The sequence below is a fragment of the Hyla sarda genome, chromosome 8, assembly GCF_029499605.1.
Source record: "Hyla sarda isolate aHylSar1 chromosome 8, aHylSar1.hap1, whole genome shotgun sequence".
Taxonomy (NCBI): Eukaryota; Metazoa; Chordata; class Amphibia; order Anura; family Hylidae; genus Hyla; species Hyla sarda.
The window spans coordinates 114,130,971-114,153,536 of NC_079196.1; the positions used below are offsets into that span (position 1 = coordinate 114,130,971).

At 43.4% G+C, this 22,566-nt stretch overlaps 13 pseudogenes; all 13 read right to left on the bottom strand.

Moving 5' to 3' along the window:
- Positions 1 to 270: 270 nt before the first annotated feature.
- LOC130286405 (U2 spliceosomal RNA) lies at positions 271 to 534 on the bottom strand (annotated as a pseudogene).
- A 1,463-nt stretch (positions 535 to 1,997) lies between these two features.
- Positions 1,998 to 2,261, bottom strand: LOC130286406 (U2 spliceosomal RNA; annotated as a pseudogene).
- A 1,463-nt stretch (positions 2,262 to 3,724) lies between these two features.
- Positions 3,725 to 3,988, bottom strand: LOC130286407 (U2 spliceosomal RNA; annotated as a pseudogene).
- A 1,468-nt stretch (positions 3,989 to 5,456) lies between these two features.
- On the bottom strand, positions 5,457 to 5,720 carry LOC130287486 (U2 spliceosomal RNA; annotated as a pseudogene).
- Positions 5,721 to 7,184: 1,464 nt separating this feature from the next.
- Positions 7,185 to 7,449, bottom strand: LOC130287976 (U2 spliceosomal RNA; annotated as a pseudogene).
- Positions 7,450 to 8,927: 1,478 nt separating this feature from the next.
- Positions 8,928 to 9,191, bottom strand: LOC130289848 (U2 spliceosomal RNA; annotated as a pseudogene).
- Positions 9,192 to 10,662: 1,471 nt separating this feature from the next.
- Positions 10,663 to 10,927, bottom strand: LOC130287978 (U2 spliceosomal RNA; annotated as a pseudogene).
- Positions 10,928 to 12,399: 1,472 nt separating this feature from the next.
- On the bottom strand, positions 12,400 to 12,663 carry LOC130289878 (U2 spliceosomal RNA; annotated as a pseudogene).
- A 1,467-nt stretch (positions 12,664 to 14,130) lies between these two features.
- LOC130286408 (U2 spliceosomal RNA) lies at positions 14,131 to 14,394 on the bottom strand (annotated as a pseudogene).
- A 1,456-nt stretch (positions 14,395 to 15,850) lies between these two features.
- Positions 15,851 to 16,114, bottom strand: LOC130286409 (U2 spliceosomal RNA; annotated as a pseudogene).
- Positions 16,115 to 17,580: 1,466 nt separating this feature from the next.
- LOC130290179 (U2 spliceosomal RNA) lies at positions 17,581 to 17,844 on the bottom strand (annotated as a pseudogene).
- A 1,470-nt stretch (positions 17,845 to 19,314) lies between these two features.
- On the bottom strand, positions 19,315 to 19,578 carry LOC130286410 (U2 spliceosomal RNA; annotated as a pseudogene).
- A 1,462-nt stretch (positions 19,579 to 21,040) lies between these two features.
- LOC130290180 (U2 spliceosomal RNA) lies at positions 21,041 to 21,304 on the bottom strand (annotated as a pseudogene).
- Between the last annotated feature and the right edge of the window lie 1,262 nt (positions 21,305 to 22,566).

Here is a 22,566-nt window from a genome sequence, read left to right on the forward strand (position 1 = left end):
CTCATGTCATTTAACAGGATTCAGCACCACCCACAAGACAGCTACCTGTCATGTCATGTCAAACCTGCACAGGTGTGCTAGATTATTATTATTTAGTTTTATTTTATTTTTTTACACCAATCAGTGTGCAAACATGGTCATTAAAACGCTAAATGAATAGACGTTCATAAACCAGTCAGTGCAACTCATCATTTTGGTCTCCAATTCTCAAACTCAAATTCTCACCCACGGAGGATTAAATGAGAATCTTTCTTGTTTAACACTGGAATGGGGTGGTGCACTGTTCACTACCCGAAGATACTGCCACATCGGGTCAATGCATAGGGCGACAGAAGCAAGCTTCCAAATCAGCTCCCTTTCTCAAAAATCCATTTAATTTATGGTCCCCAGATAGGGAACGTATGTATCAGTATGTGCTCACAAGTCACCCAAGTGCAAGTATTCACACAAAAAAAAACGTGCCTCAGGATGCGATCTGTCGCAAGATCCTTTCTTTTTTTACACTTGATCTAAGCCAAAAGGCCTAGAGGGGATAACCGGGAAAGGGGTGGACCCAACCATGTCCCCTTCATGAGCACTCACATTACTCATAGGAATGGAAGGAAGGCTGGCAGCCAACCAGCCTCCCATACACTTTCTGGGTGGGTGGCAGTCAGCCACCCATACATACATACAGCACAGGCTAAACCCACATCATCACTTAAAAAAAGGACAGGCGACCATTGCACTCTGATGGAGCATTTAGCAATGCAATCTATAGCCTGGCTTTTGCCTGAACCCCCATCACTCCTCCTCTTGCATATAAGACAATATTTCAGATCTGCATATGAAAACAACACGCCTACCTTTGTTGCACATAGCTGCCTGCCTGTCTCTAGTTACCCCACTGGCTGTAGCTGCGTCCCTTCCGACATGGAATAACACCAACTGTAACGATAAACTGAAAATTAACAGTATAAACCTGCATCATTTTGGACTCTGGTATTTGCTGAATCCGGGTGACCTGACAATCGATGGTGGTGCCGCTGGTGATTCTGGCCTTCTTGGAATCTGTTGGGCCTATGTGTTAGCTCACACATCACTTGGGTATCCATGGTAACTACCACAACATGGTCATCTGCAGTTTACATCTAGCCCGTGGCATTGAATGGCATTTTAAAAGTGCTAAGGGTCCTGGTGCAATAATCCTCCCATGAGGATCAGCCTCAACGGCTTTGTAGATTGCACTCATGTCAGCAACTCCATATACATTTTTTTTTCTTCATGCTTCTTTCTTCATCCTTTTTTCTTTCTGTCATTCAGACTTTCATTCATTCGATCTCTCTCACTCACTTGCTTTAACTCATTTGTTCTCACTGACTCACTCACTCACTCAATCACTCACTCATTCACTCTCACTCACTCTCACTCTCTCACTCACTCGCTCACTAAGTCAGTCTCTCTCTCTCTCTCTCTTTTTCTTTTTATATATATTTTTTTGCGTCTTCTTCTTCTTCTTCTTCTTCAGACCCTGTCATAGCACTAATGCCTTTCCAATACCACCAGCAGATGGAGACACTCCATTGCAACATTGGTTGTGAGCAGCAGTTTCTAAAAACAAATGCCTCATGGCGGATTTCCCATCCATCAATGGATGGTAAATTTTGTTTTTATCATTCACTGACCACAGAAACCAATGCATGGTCAAGCAACAGCAATGACACACCCTTGTGTATAGGCATGAGACCCTCATGTCATTTAACAGGATTCAGCACCACCCACAAGACAGCTACCTGTCATGTCATGTCAAACCTGCACAGGTGTGCTAGATTATTATTATTTAGTTTTATTTTATTTTTTTACACCAATCAGTGTGCAAACATGGTCATTAAAACGCTAAATGAATAGACGTTCATAAACCAGTCAGTGCAACTCATCATTTTGGTCTCCAATTCTCAAACTCAAATTCTCACCCACGGAGGATTAAATGAGAATCTTTCTTGTTTAACACTGGAATGGGGTGGTGCACTGTTCACTACCCGAAGATACTGCCACATCGGGTCAATGCATAGGGCGACAGAAGCAAGCTTCCAAATCAGCTCCCTTTCTCAAAAATCCATTTAATTTATGGTCCCCAGATAGGGAACGTATGTATCAGTATGTGCTCACAAGTCACCCAAGTGCAAGTATTCACACAAAAAAAAACGTGCCTCAGGATGCGATCTGTCGCAAGATCCTTTCTTTTTTTACACTTGATCTAAGCCAAAAGGCCTAGAGGGGATAACCGGGAAAGGGGTGGACCCAACCATGTCCCCTTCATGAGCACTCACATTACTCATAGGAATGGAAGGAAGGCTGGCAGCCAACCAGCCTCCCATACACTTTCTGGGTGGGTGGCAGTCAGCCACCCATACATACATACAGCACAGGCTAAACCCACATCATCACTTAAAAAAAGGACAGGCGACCATTGCACTCTGATGGAGCATTTAGCAATGCAATCCATAGCCTGGCTTTTGCCTGAACCCCCATCACTCCTCCTCTTGCATATAAGACAATATTTCAGATCTGCATATGAAAACAACACGCCTACCTTTGTTGCACATAGCTGCCTGCCTGTCTCTAGTTACCCCACTGGCTGTAGCTGCGTCCCTTCCGACATGGAATAACACCAACTGTAACGATAAACTGAAAATTAACAGTATAAACCTGCATCATTTTGGACTCTGGTATTTGCTGAATCCGGGTGACCTGACAATCGATGGTGGTGCCGCTGGTGATTCTGGCCTTCTTGGAATCTGTTGGGCCTATGTGTTAGCTCACACATCACTTGGGTATCCATGGTAACTACCACAACATGGTCATCTGCAGTTTACATCTAGCCCGTGGCATTGAATGGCATTTTAAAAGTGCTAAGGGTCCTGGTGCAATAATCCTCCCATGAGAATCAGCCTCAACGGCTTTGTAGATTGCACTCATGTCAGCAACTCCATATACATTTTTTTTTCTTCATGCTTCTTTCTTCATCCTTTTTTCTTTCTGTCATTCAGACTTTCATTCATTCGATCTCTCTCACTCACTTGCTTTAACTCATTTGTTCTCACTCACTCACTCACTCACTCAATCACTCACTCATTCACTCTCACTCACTCTCACTCTCTCACTCACTCGCTCACTAAGTCAGTCTCTCTCTCTCTCTCTCTTTTTCTTTTTATATATATTTTTTTGCGTCTTCTTCTTCTTCTTCTTCTTCAGACCCTGTCATAGCACTAATGCCTTTCCAATACCACCAGCAGATGGAGACACTCCATTGCAACATTGGTTGTGAGCAGCAGTTTCTAAAAACAAATGCCTCATGGCGGATTTCCCATCCATCAATGGATGGTAAATTTTGTTTTTATCATTCACTGACCACAGAAACCAATGCATGGTCAAGCAACAGCAATGACACACCCTTGTGTATAGGCATGAGACCCTCATGTCATTTAACAGGATTCAGCACCACCCACAAGACAGCTACCTGTCATGTCATGTCAAACCTGCACAGGTGTGCTAGATTATTATTATTTAGTTTTATTTTATTTTTTTACACCAATCAGTGTGCAAACATGGTCATTAAAACGCTAAATGAATAGACGTTCATAAACCAGTCAGTGCAACTCATCATTTTGGTCTCCAATTCTCAAACTCAAATTCTCACCCACGGAGGATTAAATGAGAATCTTTCTTGTTTAACACTGGAATGGGGTGGTGCACTGTTCACTACCCGAAGATACTGCCACATCGGGTCAATGCATAGGGCGACAGAAGCAAGCTTCCAAATCAGCTCCCTTTCTCAAAAATCCATTTAATTTATGGTCCCCAGATAGGGAACGTATGTATCAGTATGTGCTCACAAGTCACCCAAGTGCAAGTATTCACACAAAAAAAAACGTGCCTCAGGATGCGATCTGTCGCAAGATCCTTTCTTTTTTTACACTTGATCTAAGCCAAAAGGCCTAGAGGGGATAACCGGGAAAGGGGTGGACCCAACCATGTCCCCTTCATGAGCACTCACATTACTCATAGGAATGGAAGGAAGGCTGGCAGCCAACCAGCCTCCCATACACTTTCTGGGTGGGTGGCAGTCAGCCACCCATACATACATACAGCACAGGCTAAACCCACATCATCACTTAAAAAAAAGGACAGGCGACCATTGCACTCTGATGGAGCATTTAGCAATGCAATCCATAGCCTGGCTTTTGCCTGAACCCCCATCACTCCTCCTCTTGCATATAAGACAATATTTCAGATCTGCATATGAAAACAACACGCCTACCTTTGTTGCACATAGCTGCCTGCCTGTCTCTAGTTACCCCACTGGCTGTAGCTGCGTCCCTTCCGACATGGAATAACACCAACTGTAACGATAAACTGAAAATTAACAGTATAAACCTGCATCATTTTGGACTCTGGTATTTGCTGAATCCGGGTGACCTGACAATCGATGGTGGTGCCGCTGGTGATTCTGGCCTTCTTGGAATCTGTTGGGCCTATGTGTTAGCTCACACATCACTTGGGTATCCATGGTAACTACCACAACATGGTCATCTGCAGTTTACATCTAGCCCGTGGCATTGAATGGCATTTTAAAAGTGCTAAGGGTCCTGGTGCAATAATCCTCCCATGAGGATCAGCCTCAACGGCTTTGTAGATTGCACTCATGTCAGCAACTCCATATACATTTTTTTTTCTTCATGCTTCTTTCTTCATCCTTTTTTCTTTCTGTCATTCAGACTTTCATTCATTCGATCTCTCTCACTCACTTGCTTTAACTCATTTGTTCTCACTCACTCACTCACTCACTCAATCACTCACTCACTCATTCACTCTCACTCACTCTCACTCTCTCACTCACTCGCTCACTAAGTCAGTCTCTCTCTCTCTCTCTCTTTTTCTTTTTATATATATTTTTTTGCGTCTTCTTCTTCTTCTTCTTCTTCAGACCCTGTCATAGCACTAATGCCTTTCCAATACCACCAGCAGATGGAGACACTCCATTGCAACATTGGTTGTGAGCAGCAGTTTCTAAAAACAAATGCCTCATGGCGGATTTCCCATCCATCAATGGATGGTAAATTTTGTTTTTATCATTCACTGACCACAGAAACCAATGCATGGTCAAGCAACAGCAATGACACACCCTTGTGTATAGGCATGAGACCCTCATGTCATTTAACAGGATTCAGCACCACCCACAAGACAGCTACCTGTCATGTCATGTCAAACCTGCACAGGTGTGCTAGATTATTATTATTTAGTTTTATTTTATTTTTTTACACCAATCAGTGTGCAAACATGGTCATTAAAACGCTAAATGAATAGACGTTCATAAACCAGTCAGTGCAACTCATCATTTTGGTCTCCAATTCTCAAACTCAAATTCTCACCCACGGAGGATTAAATGAGAATCTTTCTTGTTTAACACTGGAATGGGGTGGTGCACTGTTCACTACCCGAAGATACTGCCACATCGGGTCAATGCATAGGGCGACAGAAGCAAGCTTCCAAATCAGCTCCCTTTCTCAAAAATCCATTTAATTTATGGTCCCCAGATAGGGAACATATGTATCAGTATGTGCTCACAAGTCACCCAAGTGCAAATATTCACACAAAAAAAAACGTGCCTCAGGATGCGATCTGTCGCAAGATCCTTTCTTTTTTTACACTTGATCTAAGCCAAAAGGCCTAGAGGGGATAACCGGGAAAGGGGTGGACCCAACCATGTCCCCTTCATGAGCACTCACATTACTCATAGGAATGGAAGGAAGGCTGGCAGCCAACCAGCCTCCCATACACTTTCTGGGTGGGTGGCAGTCAGCCACCCATACATACATACAGCACAGGCTAAACCCACATCATCACTTAAAAAAAGGACAGGCGACCATTGCACTCTGATGGAGCATTTAGCAATGCAATCCATAGCCTGGCTTTTGCCTGAACCCCCATCACTCCTCCTCTTGCATATAAGACAATATTTCAGATCTGCATATGAAAACAACACGCCTACCTTTGTTGCACATAGCTGCCTGCCTGTCTCTAGTTACCCCACTGGCTGTAGCTGCGTCCCTTCCGACATGGAATAACACCAACTGTAACGATAAACTGAAAATTAACAGTATAAACCTGCATCATTTTGGACTCTGGTATTTGCTGAATCCGGGTGACCTGACAATCGATGGTGGTGCCGCTGGTGATTCTGGCCTTCTTGGAATCTGTTGGGCCTATGTGTTAGCTCACACATCACTTGGGTATCCATGGTAACTACCACAACATGGTCATCTGCAGTTTACATCTAGCCCGTGGCATTGAATGGCATTTTAAAAGTGCTAAGGGTCCTGGTGCAATAATCCTCCCATGAGGATCAGCCTCAACGGCTTTGTAGATTGCACTCATGTCAGCAACTCCATATACATTTTTTTTTCTTCATGCTTCTTTCTTCATCCTTTTTTCTTTCTGTCATTCAGACTTTCATTCATTCGATCTCTCTCACTCACTTGCTTTAACTCATTTGTTCTCACTCACTCACTCACTCAATCACTCACTCACTCATTCACTCTCACTCACTCACTCTCACTCTCTCACTCACTCGCTCACTAAGTCAGTCTCTCTCTCTCTCTCTCTTTTTCTTTTTATATATATTTTTTTCCTTCTTCTTCTTCTTCTTCTTCAGACCCTGTCATAGCACTAATGCCTTTCCAATACCACCAGCAGATGGAGACACTCCATTGCAACATTGGTTGTGAGCAGCAGTTTCTAAAAACAAATGCCTCATGGCGGATTTCCCATCCATCAATGGATGGTAAATTTTGTTTTTATCATTCACTGACCACAGAAACCAATGCATGGTCAAGCAACAGCAATGACACACCCTTGTGTATAGGCATGAGACCCTCATGTCATTTAACAGGATTCAGCACCACCCACAAGACAGCTACCTGTCATGTCATGTCAAACCTGCACAGGTGTGCTAGATTATTATTATTTAGTTTTATTTTATTTTTTTACACCAATCAGTGTGCAAACATGGTCATTAAAATGCTAAATGAATAGACGTTCATAAACCAGTCAGTGCAACTCATCATTTTGGTCTCCAATTCTCAAACTCAAATTCTCACCCACGGAGGATTAAATGAGAATCTTTCTTGTTTAACACTGGAATGGGGTGGTGCACTGTTCACTACCCGAAGATACTGCCACATCGGGTCAATGCATAGGGCGACAGAAGCAAGCTTCCAAATCAGCTCCCTTTCTCAAAAATCCATTTAATTTATGGTCCCCAGATAGGGAACGTATGTATCAGTATGTGCTCACAAGTCACCCAAGTGCAAGTATTCACACAAAAAAAAAACGTGCCTCAGGATGCGATCTGTCGCAAGATCCTTTCTTTTTTTACACTTGATCTAAGCCAAAAGGCCTAGAGGGGATAACCGGGAAAGGGGTGGACCCAACCATGTCCCCTTCATGAGCACTCACATTACTCATAGGAATGGAAGGAAGGCTGGCAGCCAACCAGCCTCCCATACACTTTCTGGGTGGGTGGCAGTCAGCCACCCATACATACATACAGCACAGGTTAAACCCACATCATCACTTAAAAAAAGGACAGGCGACCATTGCACTCTGATGGAGCATTTAGCAATGCAATCCATAGCCTGGCTTTTGCCTGAACCCCCATCACTCCTCCTCTTGCATATAAGACAATATTTCAGATCTGCATATGAAAACAACACGCCTACCTTTGTTGCACATAGCTGCCTGCCTGTCTCTAGTTACCCCACTGGCTGTAGCTGCGTCCCTTCCGACATGGAATAACACCAACTGTAACGATAAACTGAAAATTAACAGTATAAACCTGCATCATTTTGGACTCTGGTATTTGCTGAATCCGGGTGACCTGACAATCGATGGTGATGCCGCTGGTGATTCTGGCCTTCTTGGAATCTGTTGGGCCTATGTGTTAGCTCACACATCACTTGGGTATCCATGGTAACTACCACAACATGGTCATCTGCAGTTTACATCTAGCCCGTGGCATTGAATGGCATTTTAAAAGTGCTAAGGGTCCTGGTGCAATAATCCTCCCATGAGGATCAGCCTCAACGGCTTTGTAGATTGCACTCATGTCAGCAACTCCATATACATTTTTTTTTCTTCATGCTTCTTTCTTCATCCTTTTTTCTTTCTGTCATTCAGACTTTCATTCATTCGATCTCTCTCACTCACTTGCTTTAACTCATTTGTTCTCACTCACTCACTCACTCAATCACTCACTCACTCATTCACTCTCACTCACTCTCACTCTCTCACTCACTCGCTCACTAAGTCAGTCTCTCTCTCTCTCTCTCTTTTTCTTTTTATATATATTTTTTTCCGTCTTCTTCTTCTTCTTCTTCTTCTTCTTCTTCTTCTTCAGACCCTGTCATAGCACTAATGCCTTTCCAATACCACCAGCAGATGGAGACACTCCATTGCAACATTGGTTGTGAGCAGCAGTTTCTAAAAACAAATGCCTCATGGCGGATTTCCCATCCATCAATGGATGGTAAATTTTGTTTTTATCATTCACTGACCACAGAAACCAATGCATGGTCAAGCAACAGCAATGACACACCCTTATGTATAGGCATGAGACCCTCATGTCATTTAACAGGATTCAGCACCACCCACAAGACAGCTACCTGTCATGTCATGTCAAACCTGCACAGGTGTGCTAGATTATTATTATTTAGTTTTATTTTATTTTTTTACACCAATCAGTGTGCAAACATGGTCATTAAAACGCTAAATGAATAGACGTTCATAAACCAGTCAGTGCAACTCATCATTTTGGTCTCCAATTCTCAAACTCAAATTCTCACCCACGGAGGATTAAATGAGAATCTTTCTTGTTTAACACTGGAATGGGGTGGTGCACTGTTCACTACCCGAAGATACTGCCACATCGGGTCAATGCATAGGGCGACAGAAGTAAGCTTCCAAATCAGCTCCCTTTCTCAAAAATCCATTTAATTTATGGTCCCCAGATAGGGAACGTATGTATCAGTATGTGCTCACAAGTCACCCAAGTGCAAGTATTCACACAAAAAAAAACGTGCCTCAGGATGCGATCTGTCGCAAGATCCTTTCTTTTTTTACACTTGATCTAAGCCAAAAGGCCTAGAGGGGATAACCGGGAAAGGGGTGGACCCAACCATGTCCCCTTCATGAGCACTCACATTACTCATAGGAATGGAAGGAAGGCTGGCAGCCAACCAGCCTCCCATACACTTTCTGGGTGGGTGGCAGTCAGCCACCCATACATACATACAGCACAGGCTAAACCCACATCATCACTTAAAAAAAGGACAGGCGACCATTGCACTCTGATGGAGCATTTAGCAATGCAATCCATAGCCTGGCTTTTGCCTGAACCCCCATCACTCCTCCTCTTGCATATAAGACAATATTTCAGATCTGCATATGAAAACAACACGCCTACCTTTGTTGCACATAGCTGCCTGCCTGTCTCTAGTTACCCCACTGGCTGTAGCTGCGTCCCTTCCGACATGGAATAACACCAACTGTAACGATAAACTGAAAATTAACAGTATAAACCTGCATCATTTTGGACTCTGGTATTTGCTGAATCCGGGTGACCTGACAATCGATGGTGGTGCCGCTGGTGATTCTGGCCTTCTTGGAATCTGTTGGGCCTATGTGTTAGCTCACACATCACTTGGGTATCCATGGTAACTACCACAACATGGTCATCTGCAGTTTACATCTAGCCCGTGGCATTGAATGGCATTTTAAAAGTGCTAAGGGTCCTGGTGCAATAATCCTCCCATGAGGATCAGCCTCAACGGCTTTGTAGATTGCACTCATGTCAGCAACTCCATATACATTTTTTTTTCTTCATGCTTCTTTCTTCATCCTTTTTTCTTTCTGTCATTCAGACTTTCATTCATTCGATCTCTCTCACTCACTTGCTTTAACTCATTTGTTCTCACTCACTCACTCACTCACTCACTCAATCACTCACTCACTCATTCACTCTCACTCACTCTCACTCTCTCACTCACTCGCTCACTAAGTCAGTCTCTCTCTCTCTCTCTCTTTTTCTTTTTATATATATTTTTTTGCGTCTTCTTCTTCTTCTTCTTCTTCAGACCCTGTCATAGCACTAATGCCTTTCCAATACCACCAGCAGATGGAGACACTCCATTGCAACATTGGTTGTGAGCAGCAGTTTCTAAAAACAAATGCCTCATGGCGGATTTCCCATCCATCAATGGATGGTAAATTTTGTTTTTATCATTCACTGACCACAGAAACCAATGCATGGTCAAGCAACAGCAATGACACACCCTTGTGTATAGGCATGAGACCCTCATGTCATTTAACAGGATTCAGCACCACCCACAAGACAGCTACCTGTCATGTCATGTCAAACCTGCACAGGTGTGCTAGATTATTATTATTTAGTTTTATTTTATTTTTTTACACCAATCAGTGTGCAAACATGGTCATTAAAACGCTAAATGAATAGACGTTCATAAACCAGTCAGTGCAACTCATCATTTTGGTCTCCAATTCTCAAACTCAAATTCTCACCCACGGAGGATTAAATGAGAATCTTTCTTGTTTAACACTGGAATGGGGTGGTGCACTGTTCACTACCCGAAGATACTGCCACATCGGGTCAATGCATAGGGCGACAGAAGCAAGCTTCCAAATCAGCTCCCTTTCTCAAAAATCCATTTAATTTATGGTCCCCAGATAGGGAACGTATGTATCAGTATGTGCTCACAAGTCACCCAAGTGCAAGTATTCACACAAAAAAAAAACGTGCCTCAGGATGCGATCTGTCGCAAGATCCTTTCTTTTTTTACACTTGATCTAAGCCAAAAGGCCTAGAGGGGATAACCGGGAAAGGGGTGGACCCAACCATGTCCCCTTCATGAGCACTCACATTACTCATAGGAATGGAAGGAAGGCTGGCAGCCAACCAGCCTCCCATACACTTTCTGGGTGGGTGGCAGTCAGCCACCCATACATACATACAGCACAGGCTAAACCCACATCATCACTTAAAAAAAGGACAGGCGACCATTGCACTCTGATGGAGCATTTAGCAATGCAATCCATAGCCTGGCTTTTGCCTGAACCCCCATCACTCCTCCTCTTGCATATAAGACAATATTTCAGATCTGCATATGAAAACAACACGCCTACCTTTGTTGCACATAGCTGCCTGCCTGTCTCTAGTTACCCCACTGGCTGTAGCTGCGTCCCTTCCGACATGGAATAACACCAACTGTAACGATAAACTGAAAATTAACAGTATAAACCTGCATCATTTTGGACTCTGGTATTTGCTGAATCCGGGTGACCTGACAATCGATGGTGGTGCCGCTGGTGATTCTGGCCTTCTTGGAATCTGTTGGGCCTATGTGTTAGCTCACACATCACTTGGGTATCCATGGTAACTACCACAACATGGTCATCTGCAGTTTACATCTAGCCCGTGGCATTGAATGGCATTTTAAAAGTGCTAAGGGTCCTGGTGCAATAATCCTCCCATGAGGATCAGCCTCAACGGCTTTGTAGATTGCACTCATGTCAGCAACTCCATATACATTTTTTTTTCTTCATGCTTCTTTCTTCATCCTTTTTTCTTTCTGTCATTCAGACTTTCATTCATTCGATCTCTCTCACTCACTTGCTTTAACTCATTTGTTCTCACTCACTCACTCACTCACTCAATCACTCACTCACTCATTCACTCTCACTCACTCTCACTCTCTCACTCACTCGCTCACTAAGTCAGTCTCTCTCTCTCTCTCTCTCTTTTTCTTTTTATATATATTTTTTTCCGTCTTCTTCTTCTTCTTCTTCTTCTTCAGACCCTGTCATAGCACTAATGCCTTTCCAATACCACCAGCAGATGGAGACACTCCATTGCAACATTGGTTGTGAGCAGCAGTTTCTAAAAACAAATGCCTCATGGCGGATTTCCCATCCATCAATGGATGGTAAATTTTGTTTTTATCATTCACTGACCACAGAAACCAATGCATGGTCAAGCAACAGCAATGACACACCCTTGTGTATAGGCATGAGACCCTCATGTCATTTAACAGGATTCAGCACCACCCACAAGACAGCTACCTGTCATGTCATGTCAAACCTGCACAGGTGTGCTAGATTATTATTATTTAGTTTTATTTTATTTTTTTACACCAATCAGTGTGCAAACATGGTCATTAAAACGCTAAATGAATAGACGTTCATAAACCAGTCAGTGCAACTCATCATTTTGGTCTCCAATTCTCAAACTCAAATTCTCACCCACGGAGGATTAAATGAGAATCTTTCTTGTTTAACACTGGAATGGGGTGGTGCACTGTTCACTACCCGAAGATACTGCCACATCGGGTCAATGCATAGGGCGACAGAAGCAAGCTTCCAAATCAGCTCCCTTTCTCAAAAGTCCATTTAATTTATGGTCCCCAGATAGGGAACGTATGTATCAGTATGTGCTCACAAGTCACCCAAGTGCAAGTATTCACACAAAAAAAAACGTGCCTCAGGATGCGATCTGTCGCAAGATCCTTTCTTTTTTTACACTTAATCTAAGCCAAAAGGCCTAGAGGGGATAACCGGGAAAGGGGTGGACCCAACCATGTCCCCTTCATGAGCACTCACATTACTCATAGGAATGGAAGGAAGGCTGGCAGCCAACCAGCCTCCCATACACTTTCTGGGTGGGTGGCAGTCAGCCACCCATACATACATACAGCACAGGCTAAACCCACATCATCACTTAAAAAAAGGACAGGCGACCATTGCACTCTGATGGAGCATTTAGCAATGCAATCCATAGCCTGGCTTTTGCCTGAACCCCCATCACTCCTCCTCTTGCATATAAGACAATATTTCAGATCTGCATATGAAAACAACACGCCTACCTTTGTTGCACATAGCTGCCTGCCTGTCTCTAGTTACCCCACTGGCTGTAGCTGCGTCCCTTCAGACATGGAATAACACCAACTGTAACGATAAACTGAAAATTAACAGTATAAACCTGCATCATTTTGGACTCTGGTATTTGCTGAATCCGGGTGACCTGACAATCGATGGTGGTGCCGCTGGTGATTCTGGCCTTCTTGGAATCTGTTGGGCCTATGTGTTAGCTCACACATCACTTGGGTATCCATGGTAACTACCACAACATGGTCATCTGCAGTTTACATCTAGCCCGTGGCATTGAATGGCATTTTAAAAGTGCTAAGGGTCCTGGTGCAATAATCCTCCCATGAGGATCAGCCTCAACGGCTTTGTAGATTGCACTCATGTCAGCAACTCCATATACATTTTTTTTTCTTCATGCTTCTTTCTTCATCCTTTTTTCTTTCTGTCATTCAGACTTTCATTCATTCGATCTCTCTCACTCACTTGCTTTAACTCATTTGTTCTCACTCACTCACTCACTCACTCAATCACTCACTCACTCATTCACTCTCACTCACTCTCACTCTCTCACTCACTCGCTCACTAAGTCAGTCTCTCTCTCTCTCTCTCTTTTTCTTTTTATATATATTTTTTAGCGTCTTCTTCTTCTTCTTCTTCTTCAGACCCTGTCATAGCACTAATGCCTTTCCAATACCACCAGCAGATGGAGACACTCCATTGCAACATTGGTTGTGAGCAGCAGTTTCTAAAAACAAATGCCTCATGGCGGATTTCCCATCCATCAATGGATGGTAAATTTTGTTTTTATCATTCACTGACCACAGAAACCAATGCATGGTCAAGCAACAGCAATGACACACCCTTGTGTATAGGCATGAGACCCTCATGTCATTTAACAGGATTCAGCACCACCCACAAGACAGCTACCTGTCATGTCATGTCAAACCTGCACAGGTGTGCTAGATTATTATTATTTAGTTTTATTTTATTTTTTTACACCAATCAGTGTGCAAACATGGTCATTAAAACGCTAAATGAATAGACGTTCATAAACCAGTCAGTGCAACTCATCATTTTGGTCTCCAATTCTCAAACTCAAATTCTCACCCACGGAGGATTAAATGAGAATCTTTCTTGTTTAACACTGGAATGGGGTGGTGCACTGTTCACTACCCGAAGATACTGCCACATCGGGTCAATGCATAGGGCGACAGAAGCAAGCTTCCAAATCAGCTCCCTTTCTCAAAAATCCATTTAATTTATGGTCCCCAGATAGGGAACGTATGTATCAGTATGTGCTCACAAGTCACCCAAGTGCAAGTATTCACACAAAAAAAAACGTGCCTCAGGATGCGATCTGTCGCAAGATCCTTTCTTTTTTTACACTTGATCTAAGCCAAAAGGCCTAGAGGGGATAACCGGGAAAGGGGTGGACCCAACCATGTCCCCTTCATGAGCACTCACATTACTCATAGGAATGGAAGGAAGGCTGGCAGCCAACCAGCCTCCCATACACTTTCTGGGTGGGTGGCAGTCAGCCACCCATACATACATACAGCACAGGCTAAACCCACATCATCACTTAAAAAAAGGACAGGCGACCATTGCACTCTGATGGAGCATTTAGCAATGCAATCCATAGCCTGGCTTTTGCCTGAACCCCCATCACTCCTCCTCTTGCATATAAGACAATATTTCAGATCTGCATATGAAAACAACACGCCTACCTTTGTTGCACATAGCTGCCTGCCTGTCTCTAGTTACCCCACTGGCTGTAGCTGCGTCCCTTCCGACATGGAATAACACCAACTGTAACGATAAACTGAAAATTAACAGTATAAACCTGCATCATTTTGGACTCTGGTATTTGCTGAATCCGGGTGACCTGACAATCGATGGTGGTGCCGCTGGTGATTCTGGCCTTCTTGGAATCTGTTGGGCCTATGTGTTAGCTCACACATCACTTGGGTATCCATGGTAACTACCACAACATGGTCATCTGCAGTTTACATCTAGCCCGTGGCATTGAATGGCATTTTAAAAGTGCTAAGGGTCCTGGTGCAATAATCCTCCCATGAGGATCAGCCTCAACGGCTTTGTAGATTGCACTCATGTCAGCAACTCCATATACATTTTTTTTTCTTCATGCTTCTTTCTTCATCCTTTTTTCTTTCTGTCATTCAGACTTTCATTCATTCGATCTCTCTCACTCACTTGCTTTAACTCATTTGTTCTCACTCACTCACTCACTCAATCACTCACTCACTCATTCACTCTCACTCACTCTCACTCTCTCACTCACTCGCTCACTAAGTCAGTCTCTCTCTCTCTCTTTTTCTTTTTATATATATTTTTTTCCGTCTTCTTCTTCTTCTTCTTCAGACCCTGTCATAGCACTAATGCCTTTCCAATACCACCAGCAGATGGAGACACTCCATTGCAACATTGGTTGTGAGCAGCAGTTTCTAAAAACAAATGCCTCATGGCGGATTTCCCATCCATCAATGGATGGTAAATTTTGTTTTTATCATTCACTGACCACAGAAACCAATGCATGGTCAAGCAACAGCAATGACACACCCTTGTGTATAGGCATGAGACCCTCATGTCATTTAACAGGATTCAGCACCACCCACAAGACAGCTACCTGTCATGTCATGTCAAACCTGCACAGGTGTGCTAGATTATTATTATTTAGTTTTATTTAATTTTTTTACACCAATCAGTGTGCAAACATGGTCATTAAAACGCTAAATGAATAGACGTTCATAAACCAGTCAGTGCAACTCATCATTTTGGTCTCCAATTCTCAAACTCAAATTCTCACCCACGGAGGATTAAATGAGAATCTTTCTTGTTTAACACTGGAATGGGGTGGTGCACTGTTCACTACCCGAAGATACTGCCACATCGGGTCAATGCATAGGGCGACAGAAGCAAGCTTCCAAATCAGCTCCCTTTCTCAAAAATCCATTTAATTTATGGTCCCCAGATAGGGAACGTATGTATCAGTATGTGCTCACAAGTCACCCAAGTGCAAGTATTCACACAAAAAAAAACGTGCCTCAGGATGCGATCTGTCGCAAGATCCTTTCTTTTTTTACACTTGATCTAAGCCAAAAGGCCTAGAGGGGATAACCGGGAAAGGGGTGGACCCAACCATGTCCCCTTCATGAGCACTCACATTACTCATAGGAATGGAAGGAAGGCTGGCAGCCAACCAGCCTCCCATACACTTTCTGGGTGGGTGGCAGTCAGCCACCCATACATACATACAGCACAGGCTAAACCCACATCATCACTTAAAAAAAGGACAGGCGACCATTGCACTCTGATGGAGCATTTAGCAATGCAATCCATAGCCTGGCTTTTGCCTGAACCCCCATCACTCCTCCTCTTGCATATAAGACAATATTTCAGATCTGCATATGAAAACAACACGCCTACCTTTGTTGCACATAGCTGCCTGCCTGTCTCTAGTTACCCCACTGGCTGTAGCTGCGTCCCTTCCGACATGGAATAACACCAACTGTAACGATAAACTGAAAATTAACAGTATAAACCTGCATCATTTTGGACTCTGGTATTTGCTGAATCCGGGTGACCTGACAATCGATGGTGGTGCCGCTGGTGATTCTGGCCTTCTTGGAATCTGTTGGGCCTATGTGTTAGCTCACACATCACTTGGGTATCCATGGTAACTACCACAACATGGTCATCTGCAGTTTACATCTAGCCCGTGGCATTGAATGGCATTTTAAAAGTGCTAAGGGTCCTGGTGCAATAATCCTCCCATGAGGATCAGCCTCAACGGCTTTGTAGATTGCACTCATGTCAGCAACTCCATATACATTTTTTTTTCTTCATGCTTCTTTCTTCATCCTTTTTTCTTTCTGTCATTCAGACTTTCATTCATTCGATCTCTCTCACTCACTTGCTTTAACTCATTTGTTCTCTTTCACTCACTCACTCACTCAATCACTCACTCACTCATTCACTCTCACTCACTCTCACTCTCTCACTCACTCGCTCACTAAGTCAGTCTCTCTCTCTCTCTCTCTCTTTTTCTTTTTATATATATTTTTTTCCATCTTCTTCTTCTTCTTCTTCAGACCCTGTCATAGCACTAATGCCTTTCCAATACCACCAGCAGATGGAGACACTCCATTGCAACATTGGTTGTGAGCAGCAGTTTCTAAAAACAAATGCCTCATGGCGGATTTCCCATCCATCAATGGATGGTAAATTTTGTTTTTATCATTCACTGACCACAGAAACCAATGCATGGTCAAGCAACAGCAATGACACACCCTTGTGTATAGGCATGAGACCCTCATGTCATTTAACAGGATTCAGCACCACCCACAAGACAGCTACCTGTCATGTCATGTCAAACCTGCACAGGTGTGCTAGATTATTATTATTTAGTTTTATTTTATTTTTTTACACCAATCAGTGTGCAAACATGGTCATTAAAACGCTAAATGAATAGACGTTCATAAACCAGTCAGTGCAACTCATCATTTTGGTCTCCAATTCTCAAACTCAAATTCTCACCCACGGAGGATTAAATGAGAATCTTTCTTGTTTAACACTGGAATGGGGTGGTGCACTGTTCACTACCCGAAGATACTGCCACATCGGGTCAATGCATAGGGCGACAGAAGCAAGCTTCCAAATCAGCTCCCTTTCTCAAAAATCCATTTAATTTATGGTCCCCAGATAGGGAACGTATGTATCAGTATGTGCTCACAAGTCACCCAAGTGCAAGTATTCACACAAAAAAAAACGTGCCTCAGGATGCAATCTGTCGCAAGATCCTTTCTTTTTTTACACTTGATCTAAGCCAAAAGGCCTAGAGGGGATAACCGGGAAAGGGGTGGACCCAACCATGTCCCCTTCATGAGCACTCACATTACTCATAGGAATGGAAGGAAGGCTGGCAGCCAACCAGCCTCCCATACACTTTCTGGGTGGGTGGCAGTCAGCCACCCATACATACATACAGCACAGGCTAAACCCACATCATCACTTAAAAAAAGGACAGGCGACCATTGCACTCTGATGGAGCATTTAGCAATGCAATCCATAGCCTGGCTTTTGCCTGAACCCCCATCACTCCTCCTCTTGCATATAAGACAATATTTCAGATCTGCATATGAAAACAACACGCCTACCTTTGTTGCACATAGCTGCCTGCCTGTCTCTAGTTACCCCACTGGCTGTAGCTGCATCCCTTCCGACATGGAATAACACCAACTGTAACGATAAACTGAAAATTAACAGTATAAACCTGCATCATTTTGGACTCTGGTATTTGCTGAATCCGGGTGACCTGACAATCGATGGTGGTGCCGCTGGTGATTCTGGCCTTCTTGGAATCTGTTGGGCCTATGTGTTAGCTCACACATCACTTGGGTATCCATGGTAACTACCACAACATGGTCATCTGCAGTTTACATCTAGCCCGTGGCATTGAATGGCATTTTAAAAGTGCTAAGGGTCCTGGTGCAATAATCCTCCCATGAGGATCAGCCTCAACGGCTTTGTAGATTGCACTCATGTCAGCAACTCCATATACATTTTTTTTTCTTCATGCTTCTTTCTTCATCCTTTTTTCTTTCTGTCATTCAGACTTTCATTCATTCGATCTCTCTCACTCACTTGCTTTAACTCATTTGTTCTCACTCACTCACTCACTCACTCAATCACTCACTCACTCATTCACTCTCACTCACTCTCACTCTCTCACTCACTCGCTCACTAAGTCAGTCTCTCTCTCTCTCTCTCTCTTTCTTTTTATATATATTTTTTTCCGTCTTCTTCTTCTTCTTCTTCTTCTTCAGACCCTGTCATAGCACTAATGCCTTTCCAATACCACCAGCAGATGGAGACACTCCATTGCAACATTGGTTGTGAGCAGCAGTTTCTAAAAACAAATGCCTCATGGCGGATTTCCCATCCATCAATGGATGGTAAATTTTGTTTTTATCATTCACTGACCACAGAAACCAATGCATGGTCAAGCAACAGCAATGACACACCCTTGTGTATAGGCATGAGACCCTCATGTCATATAACAGGATTCAGCACCACCCACAAGACAGCTACCTGTCATGTCATGTCAAACCTGCACAGGTGTGCTAGATTATTATTATTTAGTTTTATTTTATTTTTTTACACCAATCAGTGTGCAAACATGGTCATTAAAACGCTAAATGAATAGACGTTCATAAACCAGTCAGTGCAACTCATCATTTTGGTCTCCAATTCTCAAACTCAAATTCTCACCCACGGAGGATTAAATGAGAATCTTTCTTGTTTAACACTGGAATGGGGTGGTGCACTGTTCACTACCCGAAGATACTGCCACATCGGGTCAATGCATAGGGCGACAGAAGCAAGCTTCCAAATCAGCTCCCTTTCTCAAAAATCCATTTAATTTATGGTCCCCAGATAGGGAACGTATGTATCAGTATGTGCTCACAAGTCACCCAAGTGCAAGTATTCACACAAAAAAAAACGTGCCTCAGGATGCGATCTGTCGCAAGATCCTTTCTTTTTTTACACTTGATCTAAGCCAAAAGGCCTAGAGGGGATAACCGGGAAAGGGGTGGACCCAACCATGTCCCCTTCATGAGCACTCACATTACTCATAGGAATGGAAGGAAGGCTGGCAGCCAACCAGCCTCCCATACACTTTCTGGGTGGGTGGCAGTCAGCCACCCATACATACATACAGCACAGGCTAAACCCACATCATCACTTAAAAAAAGGACAGGCGACCATTGCACTCTGATGGAGCATTTAGCAATGCAATCCATAGCCTGGCTTTTGCCTGAACCCCCATCACTCCTCCTCTTGCATATAAGACAATATTTCAGATCTGCATATGAAAACAACACGCCTACCTTTGTTGCACATAGCTGCCTGCCTGTCTCTAGTTACCCCACTGGCTGTAGCTGCGTCCCTTCCGACATGGAATAACACCAACTGTAACGATAAACTGAAAATTAACAGTATAAACCTGCATCATTTTGGACTCTGGTATTTGCTGAATCCGGGTGACCTGACAATCGATGGTGGTGCCGCTGGTGATTCTGGCCTTCTTGGAATCTGTTGGGCCTATGTGTTAGCTCACACATCACTTGGGTATCCATGGTAACTACCACAACATGGTCATCTGCAGTTTACATCTAGCCCGTGGCATTGAATGGCATTTTAAAAGTGCTAAGGGTCCTGGTGCAATAATCCTCCCATGAGGATCAGCCTCAACGGCTTTGTAGATTGCACTCATGTCAGCAACTCCATATACATTTTTTTTTCTTCATGCTTCTTTCTTCATCCTTTTTTCTTTCTGTCATTCAGACTTTCATTCATTCGATCTCTCTCACTCACTTGCTTTAACTCATTTGTTCTCACTCACTCACTCACTCACTCAATCACTCACTCACTCATTCACTCTCACTCACTCTCACTCTCTCACTCACTCGCTCACTAAGTCAGTCTCTCTCTCTCTCTCTTTTTCTTTTTATATATATTTTTTTCCGTCTTCTTCTTCTTCTTCTTCAGACCCTGTCATAGCACTAATGCCTTTCCAATACCACCAGCAGATGGAGACACTCCATTGCAACATTGGTTGTGAGCAGCAGTTTCTAAAAACAAATGCCTCATGGCGGATTTCCCATCCATCAATGGATGGTAAATTTTGTTTTTATCATTCACTGACCACAGAAACCAATGCATGGTCAAGCAACAGCAATGACACACCCTTGTGTATAGGCATGAGACCCTCATGTCATTTAACAGGATTCAGCACCACCCACAAGACAGCTACCTGTCATGTCATGTCAAACCTGCACAGGTGTGCTAGATTATTATTATTTAGTTTTATTTTATTTTTTTACACCAATCAGTGTGCAAACATGGTCATTAAAACGCTAAATGAATAGACGTTCATAAACCAGTCAGTGCAACTCATCATTTTGGTCTCCAATTCTCAAACTCAAATTCTCACCCACGGAGGATTAAATGAGAATCTTTCTTGTTTAACACTGGAATGGGGTGGTGCACTGTTCACTACCCGAAGATACTGCCACATCGGGTCAATGCATAGGGCGACAGAAGCAAGCTTCCAAATCAGCTCCCTTTCTCAAAAATCCATTTAATTTATGGTCCCCAGATAGGGAACGTATGTATCAGTATGTGCTCACAAGTCACCCAAGTGCAAGTATTCACACAAAAAAAAACGTGCCTCAGGATGCAATCTGTCGCAAGATCCTTTCTTTTTTTACACTTGATCTAAGCCAAAAGGCCTAGAGGGGATAACCGGGAAAGGGGTGGACCCAACCATGTCCCCTTCATGAGCACTCACATTACTCATAGGAATGGAAGGAAGGCTGGCAGCCAACCAGCCTCCCATACACTTTCTGGGTGGGTGGCAGTCAGCCACCCATACATACATACAGCACAGGCTAAACCCACATCATCACTTAAAAAAAGGACAGGCGACCATTGCACTCTGATGGAGCATTTAGCAATGCAATCCATAGCCTGGCTTTTGCCTGAACCCCCATCACTCCTCCTCTTGCATATAAGACAATATTTCAGATCTGCATATGAAAACAACACGCCTACCTTTGTTGCACATAGCTGCCTGCCTGTCTCTAGTTACCCCACTGGCTGTAGCTGCGTCCCTTCCGACATGGAATAACACCAACTGTAACGATAAACTGAAAATTAACAGTATAAACCTGCATCATTTTGGACTCTGGTATTTGCTGAATCCGGGTGACCTGACAATCGATGGTGGTGCCGCTGGTGATTCTGGCCTTCTTGGAATCTGTTGGGCCTATGTGTTAGCTCACACATCACTTGGGTATCCATGGTAACTACCACAACATGGTCATCTGCAGTTTACATCTAGCCCGTGGCATTGAATGGCATTTTAAAAGTGCTAAGGGTCCTGGTGCAATAATCCTCCCATGAGGATCAGCCTCAACGGCTTTGTAGATTGCACTCATGTCAGCAACTCCATATACATTTTTTTTTCTTCATGCTTCTTTCTTCATCCTTTTTTCTTTCTGTCATTCAGACTTTCATTCATTCGATCTCTCTCACTCACTTGCTTTAACTCATTTGTTCTCACTCACTCACTCAATCACTCACTCACTCATTCACTCTCACTCACTCTCACTCTCTCACTCACTCGCTCAATAAGTCAGTCTCTCTCTCTCTCTCTCTCTTTTTCTTTTTATATATATTTTTTTCCGTCTTCTTCTTCTTCAGACCCTGTCATAGCACTAATGCCTTTCCAATACCACCAGCAGATGGAGACACTCCATTGCAACATTGGTTGTGAGCAGCAGTTTCTAAAAACAAATGCCTCATGGCGGATTTCCCATCCATCAATGGATGGTAAATTTTGTTTTTATCATTCACTGACCACAGAAACCAATGCATGGTCAAGCAACAGCAATGACACACCCTTGTGTATAGGCATGAGACCCTCATGTCATTTAACAGGATTCAGCACCACCCACAAGACAGCTACCTGTCATGTCATGTCAAACCTGCACAGGTGTGCTA